Source organism: Belonocnema kinseyi, chromosome 9 (genome assembly GCF_010883055.1).
Source record: "Belonocnema kinseyi isolate 2016_QV_RU_SX_M_011 chromosome 9, B_treatae_v1, whole genome shotgun sequence".
Taxonomy (NCBI): domain Eukaryota; kingdom Metazoa; phylum Arthropoda; class Insecta; order Hymenoptera; family Cynipidae; genus Belonocnema; species Belonocnema kinseyi.
Window position 1 is genome coordinate 59519000 of NC_046665.1, and position 9095 is coordinate 59528094.

A 9095-nucleotide genomic window follows, 5' to 3' on the forward strand; every position below is an offset into this window, starting at 1 on the left:
CGTTTTAAAATTTGTTAATTAAATTTGTTAATTAAACCAGTTTAAACGAAATTCAGATAAACTGCAAATTTCGAATTTTTAACTTTTATAAAATATAGAGTTCAAAGATTCAGATTTAATTTCAAAAATATAAATACTCGTCATCATTTTCAATGCTCATCAATGAATTTTAAATTTTTGTTATTTTCAGCAATTTTAAGCTGGAAACATTGAAAATTGAAAAATTAAATTTTTTCAACTGAACACTTCGTAAATCAGAAGATAAATTATTTTCATTTGAAATAGTTAAAATATTCTTGAAAAGCTTTGCAATTTCATTTTCAAATCTTGAGACATCTGGAAGTTATTTTAAATTTTTTCCAATTTAAAATTATTTTTGAAGTTTATTTTTGAACCTCTAAATATTTTAATTAGTAATAAATGGTAATAGATAAATGTTTTTTATCCAAAATTTTCCACTTCAAAGACGGTTAAATCTCGCACTTCGCGCTCGGATATTTATTATTTGCATTTGGAATGCTTGAATAAAACTTTATCAAAAAGATCTCTTTTAGATGTCAGTATTTTTATGCGTCTTCAGATTTTGAATTTTCTACTTAATTAAGTATCGTCAAAGATTAAGTTTCTCAAAGCTCTGTAGGCTTTGAGGTACACATTCTCATCATGATACTCGCGCAGCGCGCTCCATTTCTGACAGACATTTGTAAACATTTTTTTTCTCGTAACTTTCGTCGTTTTTCCACACATTTTTTTTATTTTTCAATGTTCCTTTTCACGAATAAAACAAAAGGTGCGCGTCCTATCAAGAATTTATTCTTAACGAAATTGTAGATCTTTTTTGGGACAACAATTTTTGTTAATTCATTTTTTTTCGTATCCTACAAAATTTGAACACAAAATGGAATTTTTGATTTTTTATTATTTTTTGTGCAATCAAAATTTGAATTTTCGATTTTTCAAAAAAATCCAAAAACTTGTTGTGATAATCTTATATGGCTCTCAAATATCAATGTTTTTCTTTTTCTTCCTTTTTTTCATATCTTGCGTTTTTTGGTTGATAAATTTTTTTTTTAAATGCTATAACTCTTAGAATTTTCTTTTTGTCGAAAAAAAGGCATTAGAATAAATTGTTTGTCCTTTTTAATACTATAAATATCCGAACATAGAATTTTCAAATTCAGAAGAAAGTGGTCTCAAAAATGTTCAGAATGCGCTCACTTTTTAAGTCATTATCAAAAATGGCTGGTTAACGAACTCGACTTTCTTTTAGGACCTAAAAAATGTGCCAAAGATGGATTTGATCCGATAATTTTTTCGCGAGTTATCGTGCTTACTGCCGGTTGGGCAGACGGCCGGACGGACGGACAGCCAGACAGACGCCATCGTAAAAACTTTATTTTCGGATTCAGGGGTTCTTGAAGCGTGGAGATGCGTTGAAAATCTGTGGTCTCAACTTTCGGACAATTCTGATGCTTTCTCAATCATAAATGATGAGAATGTAAAAATCTAAAATGGAAAATGTTTAAATTAAAAGATTTTCTAATCACGCATTGTAAAGTGAATGGTATCATAATTGAAAAACATAACAATTCAACTCATTATTTTAAAAGCCGTTAAAATCGAAATGTTTTGAGGCATGTTATTTCACTTCGTCTAAAAGCTTATGTCTCTTCGAAAGATAAACGCTTCCTCTTGTTTTCCTTCAACATTTTCGTAATGCCTGATTACATCTGGTTGCGCAATGCATATACTAAACACTGAGTGACTGAAAGCGAACTGAAGGGAATGTCATGCGACATTTTTGCCCCTGACTGAAAATGACTGAAGCAGACAACACGATTAACCCCTTTTGGACACCTTGTTCTCGATAACAGGAACTTTTCTTGCGGGACTGCAGTGCACTTGTAAAATTTATTAGTTGTATCATTAATTGCCTCATTAATTATTGAAACAATTCAAAATTGTTTAAAAAATTGCTGAATATCCTTCATAAAAAAATATTACTCTGCTCCCGAATATAATAACCTTTCACGCCTTACAGGGGATAAAATGTTTTAAATGAATGAAAGTTGTTTAAATAATTACAAAATATCCTTAAAAATATATATTTCTTTCAATATTTGTTGACAAACTTATTAAAATAAATGGAAATTATTAAAATAATTACAAAATATGTTAAACAATAAGTACTTATCTTAACATTCATCATCCTTATATTATTTATTCCGAACGATAATAACATTTCACGACTTAGAGGGAAAAAATTGTTTAATTAAATTAAAACTGTTTAAACAATTCAAATTTAATTACAAATAATTAGAAACCCATCACTTATCTATGAAAAATTATTCAAGTTGACAAAACTCCAAATGCTATTTTGGATTTTTTAGGGTATTTTCCGGGACCGATAAAAAGAGGATTGGGTGGTATAAATTGAAAGTTTCTAGGTGGAAATTATTCTTTTTCTTTTTGCGGAAAACGAACAAATTTGGGAAATCGATCACCAAAAATCGGAAGTTAAATTTTTTGACCACCATAGTCGCCGCTGGACCAGGGAATCGGGAATTTTGGTTTTCCTGGAATTGTACACATTTTTAGAAGACAAATCTTTCCAATGACTTGATTTATGACAAAATCCATATCACCTGATCAGACTATCCGGATTTCTCATGGCCAATAACGAAAATTCGCGATTTTTATTGCGAACACCTAAATTTTATCCACAATTTTGTAGGGCGCTAATTGTGACTGTCCAATTCAATTTTACAAATTTGCATGTGTGCAGTTTTATTAATATTTAAAAAGAAAGGAAAAAATGGAGTTGCCTAAAAAATCGAAGTCTCTAAAAAGTATTTAAAACAACTAACATATTATATATTTGCATAATTCATGAACTTTGAAAATATACATAAAATTTTATTATTTTGTTCAAAATTACAGATTAAAAAAAAGTAAAACATTTTGGTTGAAACTTCAACTGTTTTTTGAATATTCGTATTTCTGGCATAAAAATTCCACATTTTGAATTCAATTTTTTTCATTATTGACTGAAAAATCATTCTTGTTTGAAAATTTAAAGTATTTTTCTGAAAAATCTACACAGCCTACAAATTTTGTACAAATCTACAAATTTTGTAGTTAGAAAAATCATCTTCTTTTGTTGAATTCAACTGTTTTTGGTTTCAATTGAAAATCTTTTTTTATTGAAATATCAGCCATTACATTTTCCGTTTTAGATTTTTATTATGGTTAAAAAATCAATTATACTTGGTAGAAAGTAAAATTAATATTTTTTAAATTCCGTTTTGGATCGTTGAAATGAAATTTGTTATCTAAAAATTTACCTATATTCTATTTTTGTTTAAAAATGCATGTGTTTATTGAAAATTCTTTTTTTTTCGTTTAAAAATCAACTTTTTTAACTGGAAATATAACTATTCCATTTTTGTATGGCAATGTATCCCTTTAAGTTAAAAATGATGTATTTTGTTAAAAATTCTTATTTTTTAGTAGAAAATTAATTATTAATAATAAAATTTTCAGGCTCCAGCATTTTAATTAAAAATTGTTATATTCTATTTATAATAATTCTATATTTTAAATGTTACACGATTAGAATTATGTTATTATTTTTAAAATTTGAATGATAAGGCAAAATGAGAAACTGAAAGGAAATTTGAAGGGAAAACGTTAGGTTATGTAAAAAATAAAGTTTTGCTGCCACCTTGGAAAGAAGACAATTAGACCTCAGTAGATTCTGGAAAGAAAATTCGAAATTACTGAATTATTTAAAAAACTATTGAACTTTAATTAAAAAATGTGTGCTTTTTGGAAAAAACTTCAACATTTAAACACTCATAACTTTGTAGAAGTATTTCCTTCTTAAATCGGAAGAACACGTTTTTCCAAAAATTTCTTTAAAAAACAACATACTTCTTCGCGGAGAAATTCGGCGACTCGAAATGTAGAACCTGCCTCATTTTGAAAGGATCCTGTGAAATATTCAAAAGTACCCAGTGATTATGTGCACCGAAATTTCGTTACAATTAGCCGAATTTTTTCGGTACGAATAGGAGAGCTGAAGAAGGGGATATTGGTACTGAAATTTCGGTACGAATAGCTGGGATTTTTTGTAGACACACCCTAATTTGTACCGAAATTTCGGTAAACGTAGACTTTCTGAAAAGTTTAATAATGATTTATCCTTCTTTAACTATAGAAAAGGAATATGATAACATTTATTTTAGTTTTAAAAATCGTTAATAAAACAATTAAGGGGATAAGAAAAGTCATTATATAAACTGCTTTTCATCCTATACTAATACTGCAATTACAGGGAAAAATGTTAAATGATGGATAAAAATGTTTAATGACCGGGAAAAATGTTTCATGAACGGGAATCAACTGGGAAATAACCCAGAATTTTTTCTTCGATTAAAACAGCCATTCTGGGATTACTTTAAGTACTCATTTCAATGAATTAACCCATCGGTTAACTGCTATATTGAATTCAGGTCGATGCCTTGTTTCTGAATTTTCTTGAATTATTTTGAATTATCTTAGCGTATTTGAAAATATTCCTATAATTTTTAATAGATTTCAATCATTTGAAGCCATTTCAAAGAATTTTATATTATTTTCTAAATTTCACAGAAGTTATCAAGAGCTTTACAAATTTTGAAGGGATTTCAAAATATTTGAAATATTTTAGGTTATTTGAAAAGATACCAATATTATACGGGTTTTTAAACTGGTTTCAATAATTGGAAGAGATTTCAAAGGTTTCAAATATTTAAGAGTATTCTAAATAAATTCAAAGAAATTTAATCAGATTCCCGAGGATTTCAATCATTTTAAGGGTATTAAAAGCTCTCAAGGTATTTTAATAAATTTTCCAGGATTTTATAATACATATTTTATTGAATTTCAAAGAATTTATTCACAAGATGTCAGGGACTTCGTAAAGTTTCAAAGACTTTAAGAGTTTTTCAAGTAATTTTTGCAATTAATTTGGAATTCACCCTAAATTCTTATTAACTTATCCTGAATTATTAAAAATTTATTTGAAATCTAAAAAATTCTTTTTTTCTTTTAAATTCATTCAATTCAATGGAATCTTTCGAATTTTCGTTCAATTCATCCTGAAGTCTTTTAAACTCACCTTGAAGTCTTAGGCATTTCATCAAATTCTTAACTTCCTTGCATTTTTCTAAACTCACTTCAAACTCACTGAATTCAATGAATTTCTTCGTTATATTTCAATTGTTTTCAATTCACTTCAATTTTTTTAAATTCACCTTTAATTTGTTTAATTTCATCGAATTCATCTCTTCTTCTTCAAATTCATTTCGAAATAATATTTTTGCTGAAAGTAATTTATTAATTTATAATTTTTATACTACCTGATTTAAAATACAGCGAAAATCACCAATAGCTCTACTTTCTATAGCCCTTCCGAGAATTGATGCCACGCCGCATATAGGTCGAACAGGAGCTTCGCGGGATCTGCGGCAGTCACTCAGGGGTGATCAAACAAAAGTGGAGCGGGCTATAATAAGTTAGTTCCTACCCACCGTCAATCTCAAAATCGGCGCTACAGAAAAGTTTCACTGTAGTTGAAATATTCAGAATCTCTTAATTTCAAAATTCTAGGTATCAAGCAAGATAAAATTTATTAATTGATAATTGTAATAATTACAAAATGCAATTTTTATTTCAAATTAAGAAATTTCTAAACCAATATAGGGTAACGGGTAGTTGGATACAATGCCCCCCCCCCATACTTGATATTTTGCTTTAAACATACGTAAATAAAAAATATTCACAAATAAAACCTATTGAACCGTGTTTCTTGTCATGAACACACTCGAAGCTATTTATTATAATTTTTAATTGTCAATATTTCTTAATATATGATCATGTCGAAGTGGCCAATCATTGTAAAAGATGACCAATCATTGTACCCATTACCCTATCTTGTCAATTCGCCGAAATATTAAATTTGCACGTCTGTCAAGCAAAATTGTTCATTCAAAAGGAACCTGATAAGATATTTTATCCAAAATTAATACATTCAGAGTAATGCATTTATTTTTTTACTATTTAAATTATTCTTTTAATGAAATGTTATAATTTTTATTTATATATAAAATTTTTTAAATTTATTTGAATTCAATAAATCTATCTTCCAGCATAATACATATAGTTATTTATCATTAATAATTAATTTGATCGTCAATGAGTTTTATGAAAGTTTCAAGTGGCTTCGAACAGCGAAACAGTAAATTTATTTATTGGTAATTTTCTGGAAGTAATCAATCAAATCAGCTGAATTGAAACATATTTATTTAAATTGGCTCATTTTTATGAATATGATTAGTTGAACCAACAATTTTTGTCAGGAACGATTTGTTTGAAAACTTTACAAAATTTCCTTGAGTCGAACAAGCATTCGCCGCGATTTTATCTATAATATTAAATTCACTGAATTTTCAATAGTTGTATTTAAATTAATTTTTTTGAATTGTCGAAGGCTTATCAAAATTATCAATTCAATTAAGATTATCAATAAAAACGGAATTTATAATAATTGATGTCATAAACCCAATGAAAGATATTATTAGGTTTACTGAAAAATAAACTTTTGTTTCCTATTACAATTTGTACATTTTTACTTTAATATTTTTTTACGTAATTCCTCTTTCAAAAGTTGAGATTTCGAGTCTTTTGTGCTATATTTCTTATCTTTTACACAGCGCGTATTTTATAATTGAATTCCAATTACACGAGCCATTTACTGAGAAAATCGATTTTTTATGTTTTTGACATAATCAACTTAAATATCTATATAAATTCTAATTTTTTCCTCCTGCTTATCAGTTAAATACAATAAGTAAATAATTATGAATTTAAAAATGTAATTAATACAAAGTGTTAGTTTTTTCAATAGCTGTATTTATAGAATGATTAGTGTTATAGTAATTATTAATTGTTATTATATAAGATGCCACAAACCCGTTATGTTCCTTGATGACATTGTTTCAGTGCGCGAAGGTCGAGTTTACAATTTTTTAAATTTATTCAGCATGTCCGTAACTTCCCTGCATATTTCAATTGTATAATTGAACTTCCTTGCTCTACAGTGAACCCCATACCGATTCAAATAAATTTACAGATTAGTAATTTTTTCCTAATTTTATTTAATTTAGATACGTGGTCCTAACTACAAAAAAATTAGGCGTGATAAGCTTTTTTTACTGTCCTTTTGTAATAGAAAAAAACCTATCAATAATATTTATCTTCAAATTCATTCACCTTGTCTAATATAAATTCCTGTTTCCATTCTCTTTTTTTCCTTTGTTCTGTACAGTCACTTTTTCTATCATATCATTATGATAGTATATTTATTAATATCATTAGAAGTCATTAAAAAATGTTTACAAATTTCCTTTAACTTGAAGTTGCTTCCCTTGCACGGAAATACTCTATCGTCGATTTCCAAGTAATTAATTTTGTGCATTATATTGAAATGTTCGAATTTTAAAAATAGCGATGTACAATCTGAAAATTATTATTTTGAAAGACTTAATTTCAAGGTCCTAATTTAAGATTGCTTAAATTTGTAAAGGACATTTGGAACTGTTTAATTTCTAATGCTTCAAGTTTGGATTCATTAGATTTTAAAGTTTCCGATCATTTTGAATGTCACTTGATGCTGCATGACATGATGCTTATTAATAATATTTTTACCATCTTTGAAATTTCTATAGATTCAATTTAAAATGATAGTTTAGAATACTCAATTTTAAAACACTTCATCTTTGAAGCCATGCAACTAAAGTTTTTTATTTTAAAGGCTTGAATTCAAAAATGTTTAATTTCACATTTCCTAATTTATGGAGGTTTTAAATTTTTAATTTCAGAATGTTGCAGTTTCAAATGAAAATATGAAAAATGTAAGGACAATTTCTCTATTTAATTTTTTTGTTTGGTTTCAAACTTGAACGTACAATATTATCTGTTTTATTTTAATTCTTCCAAATCTTAGAATATCATATTGAAAGGCTTAATAGTTGCAAAAGTTTCAGTTTAAAGGATTTGCAAATAAACAATTCTGATGAATTAATTATGTGTATTGTATCAGAAAATGCTCGAAGAAATCTGCCCGCTCCGCGGGTACATTGTCATCGCTCGCAACTTTGAGCGCGCCTAGGGCGCGCGACTGTTGGTTCTCGCGCTTCGCGCTCGACAATGTACTTACTTCGCACTGAATAATGTATTTACTTCGCGCTGAATAATGTATTTACCTCGCGCTACGCGCTCCATCTTTGTGCATAGACTTTTAATTAAAACTAAAGGTGAAAGCATCGACATTCACGTATGTAAGAAGGTTATTGGTAGAACAGGTAACCTTATCAGAAGTGAAAATATATCAAATAAAGCTAAAATGGCAATACATAATTCTATATTTGTACCGACTGTACTATACCGTAGCGAGACATGGACTTATCAAGAAAAGATAAGAGTAAAATTAACGCTATTGACATGAGATTCCTGTGCATCATATGCGGGAAAACTCTGATAGACAAAGTAAGTAACGAGATAATTCTAAAAGAATGTGGTGCAGAAGAGACGCTAGTAGACACATGGGGAAGAAATCGGTTAAGATGGTTCGGGCATGTTGAGAGAATGTCAAATGAACGACTAACGAAACAAGTGTATCAAGGTAAAGTAAATGGCAGCGTGTCCAGAGGCAGACCGCGGAAAGAATGGTTAGAATCTGTGAATGAGACCCTAGTTAGAAGAGACATAAGAAGCCACAGAAACGCGAGAGCTTGCATGAAAAAATGCATAGACATAAAAGAATCTAGAGTAGTATGTCAGGACAGAAAAACATGGCGACAAATAGTTAATAAAAAGAGTGTCAGTAGAGTGAATGACGTCTGAAACAAAAGACCTTGGATACTAATGGACCCAAGTGGGGAACCTCACATGCCGACTTTGTGTGGATCTTCACTTCGGGTGATTGCTAGAGAGATTGGTCAGCAACCTGGGTCGGAGCAGTGTTGCGGAAGGAACGTGTTATTTAAGTAAAT

The 9095-nt window shown here is 28.7% G+C and overlaps 1 protein-coding gene and 1 long non-coding RNA gene across 4 annotated transcripts in view; both read right to left on the reverse strand.

Moving 5' to 3' along the window:
• LOC117180900 (monocarboxylate transporter 14) overlaps window positions 1-9095 on the reverse strand; it is an 81270-nt gene that overhangs the window by 43116 nt on the left and 29059 nt on the right. The gene's annotated exons all lie outside the window — the stretch shown is intronic.
• On the reverse strand, window positions 3664-5587 carry LOC117180901. Its single transcript, XR_004468072.1, has 3 exons — window positions 5403-5587; window positions 3934-3992; window positions 3664-3757 (listed from the first exon to the last, which is right to left on the reverse strand). It is a non-coding gene; the product is annotated as an uncharacterized LOC117180901 (long non-coding RNA).